The sequence below is a fragment of the Anabrus simplex genome, chromosome 10 (assembly GCF_040414725.1).
Source record: "Anabrus simplex isolate iqAnaSimp1 chromosome 10, ASM4041472v1, whole genome shotgun sequence".
Taxonomy (NCBI): Eukaryota; Metazoa; Arthropoda; class Insecta; order Orthoptera; family Tettigoniidae; genus Anabrus; species Anabrus simplex.
The window spans coordinates 3,946,122-3,962,711 of record NC_090274.1 but is presented as its reverse complement, the minus strand read 5'-3'; the positions used below and the strand labels follow the sequence as shown (position 1 = coordinate 3,962,711).

At 42.8% G+C, this 16,590-nt stretch overlaps 1 protein-coding gene across 1 annotated transcript in view; it reads right to left on the bottom strand.

Moving 5' to 3' along the window:
• LOC136882073 (uncharacterized) overlaps nucleotides 1-16,015 on the bottom strand; it is a 29,823-nt gene extending 13,808 nt beyond the window's left edge. The window contains exon 1 of the mRNA XM_067154577.2: nucleotides 15,990-16,015. The gene's annotated coding sequence lies outside the window, so the exon portion shown is untranslated. The remainder of the gene's footprint in view (nucleotides 1-15,989) is intronic.
• Nucleotides 16,016-16,590: the final 575 nt, after the last annotated feature.

Sequence of the window (16,590 nt, the reverse complement as noted above, 5' to 3'; positions counted from 1 at the left end):
CACCATCAATAGCAGAGACTGGCTGCATAATCATTGCTCATACCTCAGTCACTGTCATGTTGTCAAAGACAAGGATGAGACTGAGACAAGTCAATGAGAGTAAGAATACTGGGTTCGAAGCCCATTGTCGGCAGCCCTGAAGATGGTTGTCTGTGGTTTCCCATTTTCACACCAGGCAATGCCTGGTCTGTACCTTAATTAAGGACACGTGCGCTTCCTTCCCACTCCTGTCCCATCGTCGCCATAAGACCTATCTGTGTCGGTGCGACGTAAAGCAGCTTGGAAAAATTAAAACAAAAAACTAATGTGGAAAAATGAGATTACCATTGAAAATGTCTTGGGTTTCCAGTTGAACAATTAAGGCTTTGGGAGGAATAAGTGAAAAGTATCTACTCTTAGCTGCATGTAACATGGCAGTTGGAGGTCCCCTTTATTTTTGTATATAGGGCATATTATCCCCTCTTTCCAAGCTTTCGGGAATACCCCTTTCTCGAAAATTTTATTGAATATCCTTGTCAACATTTCCCACATGCCGTTTCGCTCTCCCACCTCTTTCCAGAATTCATATGTAACACCCGAAATAGCTCCTGATTTTCCCTTTTTAGATCCTTGCAACTGGTTCATTATTTCCTGAGTCGAAATAGCCTCATCTAATTCAGGCAGAGTGACACTCAAGCCCCCCGAGACAATAATCCCCTCATGATGCGCTCTCCATTTGTCTTCTTTATTCAATAGTTTCTCGAAATACTGGACCCATGTACCATGACTTATATATTGGTCCCCCCTGAACCTGATTTCTTCTTGGTCATCTGATTTATTTTATCCCATACTTTCCTACTGTCATTTTCCTTACACTTTTTATTTATGTCTGCAGCCATCTTTTGTTGCCATTCCGACTTCGTCTTTCTTAACAATTCTCTGTACTCTTTCCTCTATCTACAAAATTCCTTTCTAGCTACTTGACTTCCATCCTCCCTGTATCTCCTAAGTGCCTTCATAACCTGTGACTTTTTCTTTGCGCATTCTGTATTATGCCACCCACATTTTATCTGAGTTTTACCTGGATTTTGCCTCATACATTTTCCTGTCATTCCAGTTACATTTTCTATCCTGGTTAGGGCTTCTTCAACTCTATTCTCTTTATCAGTTTTACAATACCGGTACCTATTTTCCAGATCTCAAAATTCTCTCCATTGAAATACTCTCTAAATTCATTCCCTAATTCTTCCTCTCCAACGATACCTGGGTATTTTCCTCTCCTTCACGCTATCGTAAACTATCTCCTGTACTCTTAAATCTTGAATCATTAATTTTATAGATACTGGCATATGATTTGCCTCCATCCAATCCCTAACGCATATCTCTTTAATAACTTGCAAACTATCCCTACAGCATACAACTAGGTCAATTGTACTGCCCCCATTTTCTACTATATAAGTTAATTTTCCCCTCTCATCACCGAACCACCATCCATTCAATATATAAAGCTCCTCTAACGCGTATAATTCTAGTAGTTTTTCTCCATTTCTGTTACATTCTTTATCTTGGCTATTTCTATTAACTACTAATACCTCGTCCTCATGTTGACTATAAACTGGCTTCTTGTCCCCTATTCTCGCGTTAAGATCACCCATAATAATAATACTTGCCTGATCATACGTACTTCTCATTCGTCTAATTTCTGTCGCTAAATTCTCAAAAAACTCATTCTGAGGAAATGGGGAGCTCGAAGGTGGATTATATAAAAGCTATACATTTTTTCTTCCTCCTATTGGCCCTATCTAATATTCTTATCCAGATTAATTCCTTAAACTCAGATCGTAAGAGCTGTATCCTATCTTTTAAGCTGTTTTTGATTACCACCGAAATTCCTCCCGATGTTCTTCCTCTATTGTGTCTCCTTATCTTCAAGTCTTTCTTGTAATCAGCCCCAGTTTCTACAAGTGCAAGAATATCCATTTCTTCCAGTAGCTCTTTAAAGTTTTCGTTACCTATTTTGTTCCATATTCCTTCGATATTAACACATGATACCTTTAACTCTAGTTATTTTTTACCTTTATAGTCTAAACTCACTGACTTACTTCTGGTCATTCTAGATATTCCCATTTGTTCTAATTCTACCACATCCTTTTCTGGAGTTTTAGGCGTTTTGCCATTCTCTTCCGCCCCCCCCCCCCATTATCAGTCTGTAACTTATTTCTCTTTCCCATAAATCTTTTAGACTTAGGTTTTTACCCTTTACCATAGTCTCTCGTCTTCTTTCTTCAATCCCCTTGCTGACCCCTGGGCATTGCTCGATAGGGCTGTCTTCCAGTGCGCCGCTGGCTGCTCGGCTCCTGTATCCACTCCTCTTTCTTCTGCCGTATCGCTGCCATCTACGTCATCACCTTGCTTACTTCTGCTACTTCCTCACACGTTACACTCTGCTGATGTTGGTGTTTTTAGTCTATTTCCTGTAGCTGACCTGGTATCCACGTACGCCACCAGCGACCGTCTCCAACGATCAAACACTGCCCGTTAATGTAGGCCCTTAGGCCTTGAGATCTTGCTTTGCCTAGGTGCCTGCGTAAAATGTTCTGTTCCTTGATGATGCCATTGTCCATGTCCCTTCTCACCCAAATTTTATCACCTTTTAAGTTGCTAGTATTCCTCAGCACTATTCCCGCCATCAAGGTTGATATTAACTTAACCTTGATCGGTCTCCTACCCTTGACTCCCCCCACTCTATATACATCGTCTATGTCTACCTCACTGAAGTTTATCTTCATTTTACTTTGTATTACTTCTACCACTTTATGTGGGGTCTACCTGTCGAAAGAACTGGAGCAAACTCAGGCATTTTAGATTATACGTTCCACTCGTGCGTAATGGTGCTTGCATATGCAGCAAGGCGCATCTTGCCCCGTCTCGAGTAGATTTAGCCCACTCATTCGCTTCACAGAATGCGTATCATTTTTAATTATGTTATTCTGCGTCAAAATAGACCTCGATAGAAATGACCGCCCTAGTCGCTTGTTGACACGCATTTACGGAATGCAGAAAGCCCGTGATTGGCTATTCGCATATTCGGCACAAACAACATTCAGCTCTGGCTACCTGTAGGCGTACGACACGCTGCTCGCCACACAATGCGGAGACAACGCTACAAAATGATAACATTTTTATTTCAATAGAGAAGTAAAGCTTGATAGTTTACCAATTGTGGTAATAATAGTTTTTTGTGTGGATATTTTGATTCAATATTATACAATAACATTTTCACCAGAGAAACAATTACATATGTACTGTATTGCAATTAAAGAGGAAAAATCATTTTATTTGACTACACACTGAGTATCAAACACTAGATAGGAACTACATAGACATATTGACTGATTGAGACTTCCAGACTGACGAATGCACGTGGCAAGCGACAGAAATATATACCACCCTTCTTCACACTCTGCTGCCCGCGTTTCCGCTACTCACAAGGAAACCCTTCCAACTATAGTTCCCCGATCTGATTGAGATTTGATACGAGAACTTGAGTAGGAATGTTTTATTCAGCCAGTTCATGTGTCACACTCTCACTCTGTTTCTCGCGCACACATTACTTCCCCGCGATGCATGACATTTTGTGCGTGATTGTGCTAGGTCTCTTTTAATTAATCAAAGGAAATAATAAGGTAATAACACAACAGAGTTTGTATACTTTGTTATAATTCCTAGTTCAACACGGCTAGAATGGAACAAACATTTAATTCTCTCCCCCTCCGCTCCCTTAATCGCCGACATCCGGTGCAACTCGACACCTAGGATTTTTTGTTGGTGATGATGACTGGAGATGGATGTTGATTACTAAAAAAGAGTGAAATAAGCAGACAAAACCGCACTAAACATGTTTTAAATGGACACACTGTACAGAACAGAACCGAAATCACATCACCACCGTATTGTGCCGTCCTTGGTGGCCTGGCTTCCAATACCGGTACTGCTAGAAGTTTAAGATTGGTCGGAGGGCTGCTGTGCCTGAAGAAAGCTGCACCACCTGGGAGCGAGGACAGGAATTCCTTGACGAACTGCGACTGGTTCTCTAGGTCTGATGAAATAACTGTCTGTCTGTTAGGTCAACAGCCCAGAGGCTGGTTGGATCCTCAAATAGCACCACCAAAGGTTATGCGGTTATAAGGAAACCCCAAAAACCAATGGCAACACCAAAATGAGGCGTACTAGGCAAGATGAGGAGTGAGGTAGTTTGCCATTGCTTTCCTCACTGGGTCAGAAAGTTCTATTGCAGCAGCACGACTGACCTTATGAGCATCACCTTTCATAACACTCAGATGCACTAGTCATGCTCTGAATGTCATTACTCAGCACTACCCATACCCCAGCAACTTCCATATTGTCACAGCCATGGATGTTGACTGGGACTTCGGTGGAAGCTACACTTTACTCTGGCACGCTGCAAATATCAAGAAGAAACTACTGCACACTGTCCATCACTCGCAGAAGTATTTGTGGTGATTATTGTTTTAAGATGAAGTACATCTAGACCACCATCCTCTGTCAGCACTAATCAGAGGAAAAAATTGGAAGAGATCCGACATTTCGAAGAAAGCAAGACAAGGGCCATGAAGGGCGCAAAAATGAGAGACGCTGTAGGATTCGGAAACGTAACAAGAGTTGACGAAGGGACGTTTGATAGTGGGGGGCCTGGCATAAGTAAGTGAAAGCAGTGCTACGACTCAGATAAGGGCCCCGTGGTATTTCGACAAATAGTGGATACCACCCTCACCCACAGGGGTCAGTTTCTGTACTGACCAGTGCCTGCGTGGAATAGTCCTTGCAGTATTTTAAAGATCTTCAAACTCGAGCAGAAAGGTGGATGAAGGCGGTACTCCCTGCCTGTCGTAAGAAGGGAATTGATTTGGGAGTGTGGTTTGACAACCGCGAGACCTCTAGCTGAGTGCGACATTGCGTCTACTCCTTTTGTATCCAACCTCCGACTGTTTGCGAGAGTCCTTCGTGGCCCTTGTCTTTCTTCATTCCTCGAAGAACTGGACTTTTCTTTTATGAGATGAGCAGCTGAGGGAGTAGAGCGTTGGCCGCAGGTGAAGAACTTCTCGTTCAAACAGTATATTTCAATTTTTGTCCTGAAGCAACTTACTGTAGACTGTGCCTGTATGTCCAACCCTTGTCCCGTTTGTCTACGGGGTCTAGTATCAAGTGAGATGAATCTTCCTAGTGGGGTTTTATGACCGGATGCCCTTCCTGACGTCAATGTCATCAAATGAGTTGATAAAATTAAGGTTGTGATAGTAGGGGGAGAGTGAAACCCGGTGCTGGGCACATATCACAAGGGGTCTGCGTAAGGCTTAACGTCTCCATCGGACGGACGAATCACCACGAACAGCGACATATGCCCTCGCTCCATATAAACACTGGCACGCAATCTAGTGATTACAAACTGTATACCACCTCCTCTCTTAGCTCGACATTCTGATGGTGAAAATGTTTTCGAGCAACGGGACTCGAACCACGGTGCCATGCCGCCTTAACGCTCGTGGCTACTCTACATTAGATTAGAAAGGCTCGTCCAATCGATATTTTCTATCGGTTTTAGCGTGACGAGAAACTGCAAGCTTGTCACTTGCGTCGTAACTGCACTCAATTGTTAGGCTCAGTGCTACATTTCACTCAAACTAATAATTCAGATCGATGAAATACAGATTTTCTTACCGGGTCCTACTCCTTCACATTCTCAATACGAAAGAAAACATACAATTTTAACGCCAACAATCAAAACATTGTTTTACTAAGTCATAAAATGCCGTCAGTTTCGTTTGCAGACGTTACTTTAAAGAGGAAAAATAAGTACCAGTATTCGATATTATGAACTGTCGTAATGGTCTTGGTAGCGATGTCAGCTGTAACCTAACTTTTCGCAATTAAAATTTAGATAAAAAGTGCAGCTTATTTTCGGGGCAATACGGTACTCTTTCTACAATTTTTCATTAAAAAAAAAAAAAAAGAGAACACTTTGAAAGACTAGAAATAGAAAGTCCATATTGCAGAACATATTCATTTGTACGTTCTGCAGAAACGATTAGCATTTCAGTCACCTAGGTTCAGCATGCGTCCTGTTGCAGCAACATGTGGTCGCGGATTGTCCTCCTGGGGTGTCGTACAGAAAGGGTATGGCTGTGGGTCGCAGGATGTCACTCACTGTCGCAGTGCCCTGGACACGCACCAACTGTGTTTTGTGGTTCTACCCAATAGCACTCCACACCATAAGGCCGTCAGTTGGCGCTGTATGTCTTGTGAGAATGCAGTCAATGTGATGCCTCTCTGCGGGGAACCAAAATGCGGCCATCATTTTCAAACAAACAGAACCTGGATTCCTGTCCCCAGTGACGTCGTTCCATACAGCATTGCAGTCTAGCACATTAGTCACAGGTAGGCGGAGAAGTGGGCGACACGGCGACAGACTGTCACTCCTGATAGTGTACGATGTGTTTCACTGTTTCACTGCTGCGCCACAGCCGAGGAGGACGCACATCTGTCCTGCAATGCCATTCAGATGAGGTGTCGATCTTCTCGGGTGGTGCGACCAGACCCATCTTATCGTGTTCTACGGCCTTCTGAGAACCACCCGTTTCACTTCCTACACACTTCGTCTCACACGAGTAGCAATTTCCCGGATGGATGCATCACGTTCTCTCATGCCAATAATGCGCCCCCTTTCAAACTCACTGGACGGTACGGTTCTCGCGTACGGCTGCGATGCATCCTGCACGTCTGCTCAAGTCACACTGATCCATTTCTTTCGGTTTATAGCGACAAAGAGAGCCGCAGTCGGTGGTGGTGCGCCGACCTTGAACCTGAGGGCCGACATGGTTCAAATGCTAAGAACATACTAATGCACATGTGTTGTGAATATGAACTTCCTATCTCTCGTCTTTCAATGTGTTTTGGTTTTTATGATCATGCATTTACATAAATACTAAGCCGTCATCCATGAATACGACATCTAGTAAAATATAAACTGCTATTTATATTTTAATAAAATCCCAACCTAATCGCCAGTCTCGAATTACTTCTGCTCTTCAGAGCAGAATGGACTCGTTGCACAAATGCATCTTATTCCGTTGTTTAAGTTTACTCTTTGTGCATGGAGGTCGTTCCAAGGAACATGTCACAGTTAAAATATGTACATTCATTTTCTGTCTGTCTGGCCTAGTTGCATCTTGAGTAGGCCTAAAGCTCGCTTAACGTAAAGACTTGCAGATCAGACTCCAATATCGTCTGTTAATAATGCAGTGACCTGACAGTCTTCAAAGTCTTATAAGGCTGGAATATTGTGTAAAAGTTTCCTCACATTTCAGTATATAAAACTAAATCTATTTGCCAGTTATTTATTTTAAATAATGAAGCATCACACAGACTTGGCAGTAGTTAATTCTTCTCTCCTCTTTCATATGTCACTAGTTAAAATCAATCAAAGGCATTTATGTTGACAATTGGGCTGCAGTGAGAATTGATGGTAGAATGAGTTCTTGGTTCAGGGTTCTTACAGGGGTTAGACAAGGCTGTAATCTTTCACCTTTGCTGTTCGTAGGTTACATGGATCATCTGCTGAAAGGTATAAAATGACAGGGAGGGATTCAGTTAGGTGGAAATGTAGCAAGCAGCCTGGCCTATGCTGACGACTTGGTCTTAATGGCAGATTGTACCGAAAGCCTACAGTCTAATATCTTGGAACTTGAAAATAGGTGCAATGAGTATGGTATGAAAATTAGCCTCTCGAAAACTAAATTGATGTCAGTAGGTAAGAAATTCAACAGAATTTAATGTCAGATTGGTGATACTAAGCTAGAATAGGTCGATAATTTCAAGTGTTTAGGTTGTGTGTTCTCCCAGGATGGTAATATAGTAAGTGAGATTGAATCAAGGTGCCGTAAAGCTAATGCAGTGAGCTCGCAGTTGCGATCAACAGTATTCTGTAAGAAGGAAGTCAGCTTCCAGACGAAACTATCGTTACATCGGTGTGTTTTCAGACCAACTTTGCTTTACGGGAGCGAAAGCTGGGTGGACTCAGGATATCTTATTCATAAGTTAGAAGTAACAGACATGAAAGTAGTGAGAATGATTGCTGGTACAAACAGGTGGGAACAATGGCAGGAGGGTACTCGGAATGAGGAGATAAAGGCTAATTTAGGAATGAACTCGATGGATGAAGCTGTACACATAAACCGGCTTCGGTGGTGGGGTCATGTGAGGCGAATGGAGGAGGATAGGTTACCTAGGAGAATAATGGACTCTGCTATGGAGGGTAAGAGAAGTAGAGGGAGACCAAGACGACGATGGTCAGACTCGGTTTCTAACGATTTAAAGATAAGAGGTATAGAAATAAATGAGGCCATAGCACTCGTTGCAAGTCGAGGACTCTGGCGACATTTAGTAAATTCAGACCACAGAGACATCCGCAGGCCGACGCTCTGCCACTGATCCACAGATGAAGCTAGCGAACATTGCAACTGACAAACATATCGTCTGAACTAGTGAAGATATTTGTTTTTCCATCAGATTAAAGAAAGCTATATAAGCCAGTTGCTGACAAGTCTGAAAACTACCGCACCATTGGTTTAGTATCTCACACTTGCAAAATTGGAAGACTGAACGCTGAAAGGCATAACAGTCTATAATGATAATGTACGTATTGTATGAATGTTGATTACTTTATTATTTTGGTGAGTGTGTCGCTGTCCATTCTATAAATATGGCCATAGAATTTTCATCTTACGTCATCAGTGAAGCAGGTCCATATTTTATTTTCTCCTGGGACCATACATTTTCCGGAGAATTTTCCTTTCTTGCTTTTCAATTTCTATAATATTTTAGAGTGACCAAGGGATATGGTTTCTGAGGCGTAGAACATCTGTCTTGCATTGTCGTAATTTTGGATTACGCGATACGACTCTCTTGTTGTCGTAATTCCACGTTAGTTTGTACGCTACATAATGTTTAGTGGCTCTTTCTATATTGCCCCTACTGTCTAGTTCACATGGTATTTGAAGTAGGACACCCGTGAAAGTGTGCCATCTCTAGCGGAGCTATGTTAATGTAGATTATTTATTTATTTATTTATTTATTTATTTATTTATTTATTTATTTATTTATTTATTTATTTATTTTTACACACTTTCGTTGTAGTGTCATTCAAGCAATTGTACATATTTTAGGAAATCAAAGCACAATAAACCTTAGTGTACGCTACAATTTAACGCAAAATTCCAACCCATAAATTATTATGAAATAAAATAAATTTCTTCAGCTTATTCCAGTTATTTCTGGGGTCGCTGGTGGCACCCAGCCTCATTTTGGTTTGACCGGATGCCCTTCCCGACGCCGGGTCAGATGCCAGCAGCTAAGCCACTGAGCTAACAGCACCCTTCCAATAATAATAATAATAATAATAATAATAATAATAATAATAATAATAATAATAATAATAATAATAATAATGACTCCAGTTATTCTTTAGGTGACTTCAGTCCCTAGTTGGGTAAGGAGCACAGCACGTTTTCGGCAAAGATGGTGACGAGAGGACCCATGTAGATATCTATCAGTATGGGTGGGTTTACGGTAAACCGAATGACCTAAACTTCCATCTGATTTCCTAGAAACCCAAAAATTGCTTAAACAACCGAATAATTTTAACAAAGCTGACGGCTATATACTGAGTAGATCATGCCTGTCCTCCATATTTAACTTGTCAACATCTTTCTCCCTGACTCTGGAGGCCATGGAGTGAACTATATTTCTAAAAGGGTCTCTCTATCCAGCGTCTGGTTACTGTGGAGTGACAGTTGTCAATACGTGCTTCGTTACTGCTCTGAAGACGATCCTCGTCGTAGCATCGAAACGCGGTACCTGGTTATTAATATCATGCGACCTAAATTATTATGTCATTTAGTGCTCGTGAAAGTCACGATTTTCAAAACTGTTTAGTTATTGCTTTTTTACGCCCCACTAACTAGATTATAGGGGCTGCCTAGCCGAGGCGGTAAAGGCGTGCTCGATTCGCCCGGAAGGACGTGGGTTCGAATCCCCGTCAGGAAGTCGTAAAATTTAAAAAACGAGATTTCCACTTCCGGAGGTGCATATGGCCCTGAGGTTCACTCAGCCTACACCAAAAATGAGTACCAGGTTAATTCCTGGGGGCAAAGGCGGCCGGGCGTAGAGCTAACCACTCTACCCCATCACGTGCCGCGGTTAACAATGGTGGAAGCCTTTACCTTCCACTCCTCCAAGGGCCTTCATGGTCTGTACGGAGGTGACTTTGTGTTTGTCTTTGACTAAGTAGATTATTCAGTTTTTGGAGACGCCAAGGTGCCGGAATTCTGTCCCGCAGGAGTTCTTTTACGTGCCAACACCTACACGAGGCTTCACCTGCCACCGGCCTGAGACACTCGCTGCGTGTTCGTCGCTAGGTCCACGAGGTGCCTATGACTGAATTTCGCCATGTGAACACCAGAGATTTTTTACTTGACGACATCGTACGACATCCGCAGGCCGACGCTCTGCCACTGATCCACAGATGAAGCTAGCGAACATATGAAAGCTTTCGAACATTGCAACTGACAATCGTCTGAACTAGTGAAGATATTTGTTTTTCCATCAGATTAAAGAAAGCTATATAAGCCAGTTGCTGACAAGTGTGAACACTACCGCACCATTGGTTTAGTATCTCACACTTGCAAAATTGTAACGGGTATTGTTTACAGAGGAGTGCAAAGACAATTTGTAGGTGACTTGGGAGAATATAATTTTGACATCAGAAGAAATGTAGTAAATATGGTGTAGTGATTAGTGTGATTAGCTGCCAACCGCGGAGGTCCGACTTCCATTTCCGGCTCTGCCAATAAATTTGACAAGTGGAACGAGGACTGAAAGAGGGGCCACTCAGCCTCGGGAGGTCACGTGAGTAGAGGGGGTTCGATTCCTTCCTCAGCCATCCTCGAAGTGGTTTTCTGTGGTTTCACTCTTCTCCGGACAAATGCCGAGATTGTACCAAACTTAGGCCGACCCCCTGTTCCTTGTCTATCGCGTCCGGCCTTCCCACCCCCAACAAGGCCCCTGTTCAGCATGGGAGGGGTACTGGTCTTCCTGCCCAGTTGTATCCCCGACCCAATGTCCTTGCGGCGGTAGAGGTGGGATCCTTCGCCGAGGAAAACCAACCCTGGAGGGGTTAACAGATTATCAAGTGAAGGCTTAAATGAAATAGATAAATTGTTGTAAAGTAACTAATGATGGCAGAGGTGACGAGGACATATAGCACGAGCAAGAAAGGCCTTTCTTAGCTCACTTCGAACATTGATATAGAAATTAGATTTTCGTCTAGAGCGTTGCACTGTATGGAAGCGAGACATGGACGATAACTATCTCCGAAAGAAACAGCATTTACATTTTTGAAATGTGGTGTTTCGGAAGAATGCTTTTTTTTTTTCTATTTGCTTTTACGTCGCACCGACGCAGATAGGTCTTATGGCGACGATGGGATAGGAAAGGCCTAGGAAGTGGAAGGAAGGGGCCGTGGCCTTAATTAAGGTACAGCCCGGCATTTGCCTGGTGTGAAAATGGGAAACCACGGAAAACCGTCGTCAGGGCTGCCGACAGTGGGGCTCGAACCCACTATCTCCCGATTACTGGATAGTACCCGCTCGGTCAGAAGAATGCTGAAGGTGAGATGGATGGATTGAATTGGTGAGGGAAGAAAACATGGAATGATAGGACACATCTGAAGACAGGGAAGTGTAGGCGGTACAACAAGAGTAGATGTGGTAGTTAGGGTGCTACGGAGAGCTGCATCAAGCCACTTTATGAACTGATGACCCAAATCACTTATTCTGTAATTTAAAAATAAGTTGCAAGGCACATTTTTATTTTTACGTATAAAGGTGTATTTGTTGTCGGGTGTATGTTGGGTATTTAGCCCGAAGGTTGGTTTGATCCTCTGGAGCTCCGCCAACAGCTGTAATAAATAGCCTAGGCATCACTGAAGAGGCGTACTAGGGAAATGAGGAGCGAGGTAGTTTCCCGTTGCTTTCCTCACCGAACCAGCCGTTGCTATTACATATCAGTCTGCCAAGCCCACTGAAATGCATGCACCAACCGACTCCATAAGTAACATTTTCACACCATTCATAACAGGGACTGGCTGCAGAAGGAATGGTATTACTAGCATCACTCATACCTCAGTCACTTTCATATTGTCAAAGCCAAGGATAAGACTGAGACAGACAGGTCAATGTTCTAGCCCATACCAGAAGACATACACTACATCTCGCCAGCAAAGGGCATTGTTGTCGGGTCGGTGGATTTAATCGCGGGGATACTTTTCACAATCACACAGCACACCACGCTACCAACCACGACAGAAACACACATCGTTCCACATAGAGTTGAAGTCAGGAAGGGCATCCGATCGTAAAATAAGGGACATATGCGCAGCAGTTCGCACTACAACTCCTTGAATACAGACACAATCATGTGCAGTCCCGTTTATGTGATTATCCCAATGAAGATCTTTGCTTCAGTAAATGGAGACTGTTTTTCGGTTAACAAAAACATATTTACAAGAAAATAACGTCTTTCCTGGAAGTGCAAAGTCCGCGGCTATACAATAGTTATTAAACCTGAACATCATAACAAGGGACATAAAGTAATGAGAAACATTCTAGGAGTACATTAATGCGGGAATATATGAAAATATTTTCAAAATCACAGACACAATGCGCTTGTTAAGAATCCAATTCACGACGAGGCTGCGCTCAAACCGACTAACTCACAAAATTCACTCATTTTTAAAGAACAACACCACCCGGCCGAATTGGTACAAAAGGTCAGAAAAAGATCACCAAATTTACAGGACCGAAATTGAAATGAGAAAGATCACTCACACGCAAAGTTTTGAGGAAGACTCACGAGTACATACGATCATGAAGGACTCCTGATTCCGCGTGGTCATAAGTGACCCATTCGTGAGTAATAATAATAATCTACGACGATAATGTATGTACAAGCCCGCAATAATTGAAAATGGGCCCCTCTTTTCTCATAAGGAAACTTACAAGTTTATTTCGAAGTACAGGGTTGTATATTATTACAATGAACAACAACGACGCAACGATAATAATAATAATAATAATAATAATAATAATAATAATAATAATAATAATAATAATAATAATAATGTACGTATGTCTACCCCATACACTCGATTCCTGACGTGGCGTCGGGGATGAGATGAAATGGGTTTTTTTTTGCTAGTTGTTTTACGTCGCACCGACACAGATAGGTCTTATGGCGACGATGGGACAGGAAAGGGCTAGGAGTAGGAAGGAAGCGGCCGTGGCCTTAATTAAGGTACAGCCCCAGCATTTGCCTGGTGTGAAAATGGCAAACCACGGAAAACCATTTTCAGGGCTGCCAACAGTGGGGTTCGAACCTACTATCTCCCGAATACTGGATACTTGGCCGCACTTAAGCGACTGCAGCTATCGAGCTCGGTGAAATGAAATTATATGGCATGTTTTACGGTGGTGGGCCCTTCCTGACGCCAATCTCAGTAGAGGAGCTTATGAAGATAATGGAACGAATGATGGTGAATTAAATTGGGTAACGAGGTAACGAGGGGCAAGGGATCGACTGTGGTCTATAAATTAAATAGGAACAGTCCCAGCATTTGCCTGTGAACCACAGAAAATCATTCTCATTCTTCTTCGTCTTCTTCTTCTTCTTCTTCTTCTTCTTCTTCTTATTATTATTATTATTATTATTATGTTCAGTCTTCAGCCCTAAGGCTGGCTGGATCCTCAACAGCTCTGCCATCAGCTGTCATAGATGGCCTAGGCATCTCTGAAGAGGCGTACTAGGGAAATGAGGAGTGAGGTAGTTTCCCGTCGCTTTCCTCACCGAACCAGAAGTTGCTATTACATATCAGTCTGCCAAGCCCAATGAAATGCGTGTACCAACCGACCCTATGAGCTGCACAAGGAATGGTATTACTAGCATCGCTCATACCTCAGTCACTTTCATATTATCAAAGCAAAGGATAAGACAGAGACAGTTCAATGAAAGTAACAAAATTGCTCTAGCCTATACCAGAAAACATAGTGCACTGTAAACACTAGGTTCTGCCAGCAAAAGGCATATTATTGTTATGTTATTATTATGGCTGGGCTGAGTGGCTCAGTCGGTTAACTTGCTGCTCTTGTGACTCCAACTTGTCAGGTTCGATCCTTGCTCCTGGCTCAGTTCGGTGGCATTTGAAGGTGCCCAAATACGTCACGTGTCAGTAGATTTTCTGGCATGTAAAAGAACTCCTGAGGACTAAATTCCGGTACCTCGGCGTCTCCGAAAATCGAAATAGCAGTTAGTGGGACCTAAAGCAAATATTATTATTATTGTTATTATTATTATTATTATTATTATTTCTTATCTTATCTTAATCTGTTTATTGTCCAGGGTTGGCTTTTCTCTCGGACTCAGCGAGGGATCCCACGTCTTCCGCCTCAAGGGAAGTGTCCTGCAGCGTGAGTCATTGGGTTGGGGATACAACTGCGGAGGATGATCAGTACCTCGCCCAGGCAGCCTCACCTGCTATGCTGAACAGGGACCTTGCGAGGGGATGGGAAGATAGGAAGGGATATACAAGGAAGAGGGAAGGAAGCGGCCATTGCCTTAAGTTAGGTACCATCCCGGCATTTGCCTGGAGGAGAAGTGGGAAACCACGGAAAACCACTTCGAGGATGGCTGAGGTGGGAATCGAACCCACCTCTACACTGTTGACCTCCGGAGGCTGAGTGTACCCCGTTCGAGTCCTCGTACCACTTTTCAAATTTCGTGGCAGAGCCGGGAATCGAACCCGGGCCTCCGGGGGTGGCAGCTAATCGCTCTAAGCACTATACCACAGAGGCGGACAAAGTCATATTTCCCCGTGAATTTTCTTAATTTTGTCATATATTTATCTTTATACTCCATTTTCGCACACCTGCCTGCAGTCGCCTCAGAGACGGATTATTCATATCTCCTAATTGTTGTCTGTAACTTTTTACTATTATCTTTCTTAGAAATATATATTTATGTTAATTAGGAGGGTAAACTCTATAGAAGCCGGCCCCGTGGTGTAGGGGTAGCGTACTTGCCTCTTACCCGGAGGCCCCGGGTTCCATTCCCGGCCAGGTCAGGAATTTTTACCTGGACCTGAGGGCTGGTTCGAGGTCCACTCAGCCTACGTGATTAGAATTGAGCAGCTATCTGACGGTGAGATAGCGAACCCGGTCTAGAAAGCCAAGATGATCACACGACAGCTCGTAATCTGCAGGCCTTCAGGCTGAGCAGCGGTCGCTTGGTATGCGAAGGCCCTTCAAGGGGTGTAGTGCCATGGGGTGAACCTCAGTTGAACTCTAATGATTTGAAGTGTTTCAAATGTTAGTTCAATAACATCCTGTGACGTTGGGCGGTTACAAGTCAATGTTGCGAGAACATAGAAGATCGTTCCTAATTGAAAATTTTATAATCTATGTAATTTGCTATTGCAATTCTTTTGATCGCCCATCAAAATGTGATATGTATTTCGTTCTGTGCAGAGTCGAGAGTTACCTTTGGATTGAGTAATTAAATAAATTCAAAATACCGCATAATAATGTTATTACTTATTTATTGAATGTGCTAGATTGTCAGTATAATGTTAAGTTGAACAGCGGCAAGATTTTGAATATTTCGAACATTTTGAACTCATATTAATTGCCATATTTTAATAAATTTTATGTCATAAATGCTTGCATATTTGTAACGTTTTTAGGTCATAAACATGAGGGCCCTATTCGTGTGTTAAGCTGGTATGTGTAGAGTTGTGGAAAATGAGTTCGAACGTGGAAATAAAGACACATGTGAGGAATGTATAGCACCCTATAGAGAACACATAAGAAGAGTGTGGTACATACCAAGGAGGTGATGAGAACGTCCCGGGTCCAAGCTGTCTCCACTCACTACTGAATGCTGTCTGCTGCTACCGTCCCAACTGATAAACAAGATAACGGCAAGCGGAATAGGAAGAGCAAACAGCACCACATGAGGTGCAACTGGACGCGCCGTGCGCCACTTTAACGTCTGTCCTTTTCCACTGCCCTGATTTAGTTCTCAACGATAATTACCCTTATTCGATTTATCTAGAGCAGACTGGGCGCAAACAATAGCTTTGATAAGTTCCGTCCTTTCGACCTGGGACATGACCAGTAGTAGGAATGTTACAAGTTACGACCGTAATAATAATTTACACAATTTAGTTTTAGGAATTAAAATAATACACTTATATGGAACGAACACATACACCAGTTATACTGACCGTCACAATATTAGGAAATAATCTCGTTCCTAGGACCAAGCTATTTACAATTCAACAATCCTACTTAGCTACACTGACTACCCAGAGTTATAAACAGGCCCGAAACGTCACTGTTTAGAGTTTAGACAAGGAGGATGTCGCATGTTCGCGGGCTACTGGTTCTCACAAGTGGCTAATTACTGCGAAAGCCTTGTTGATTG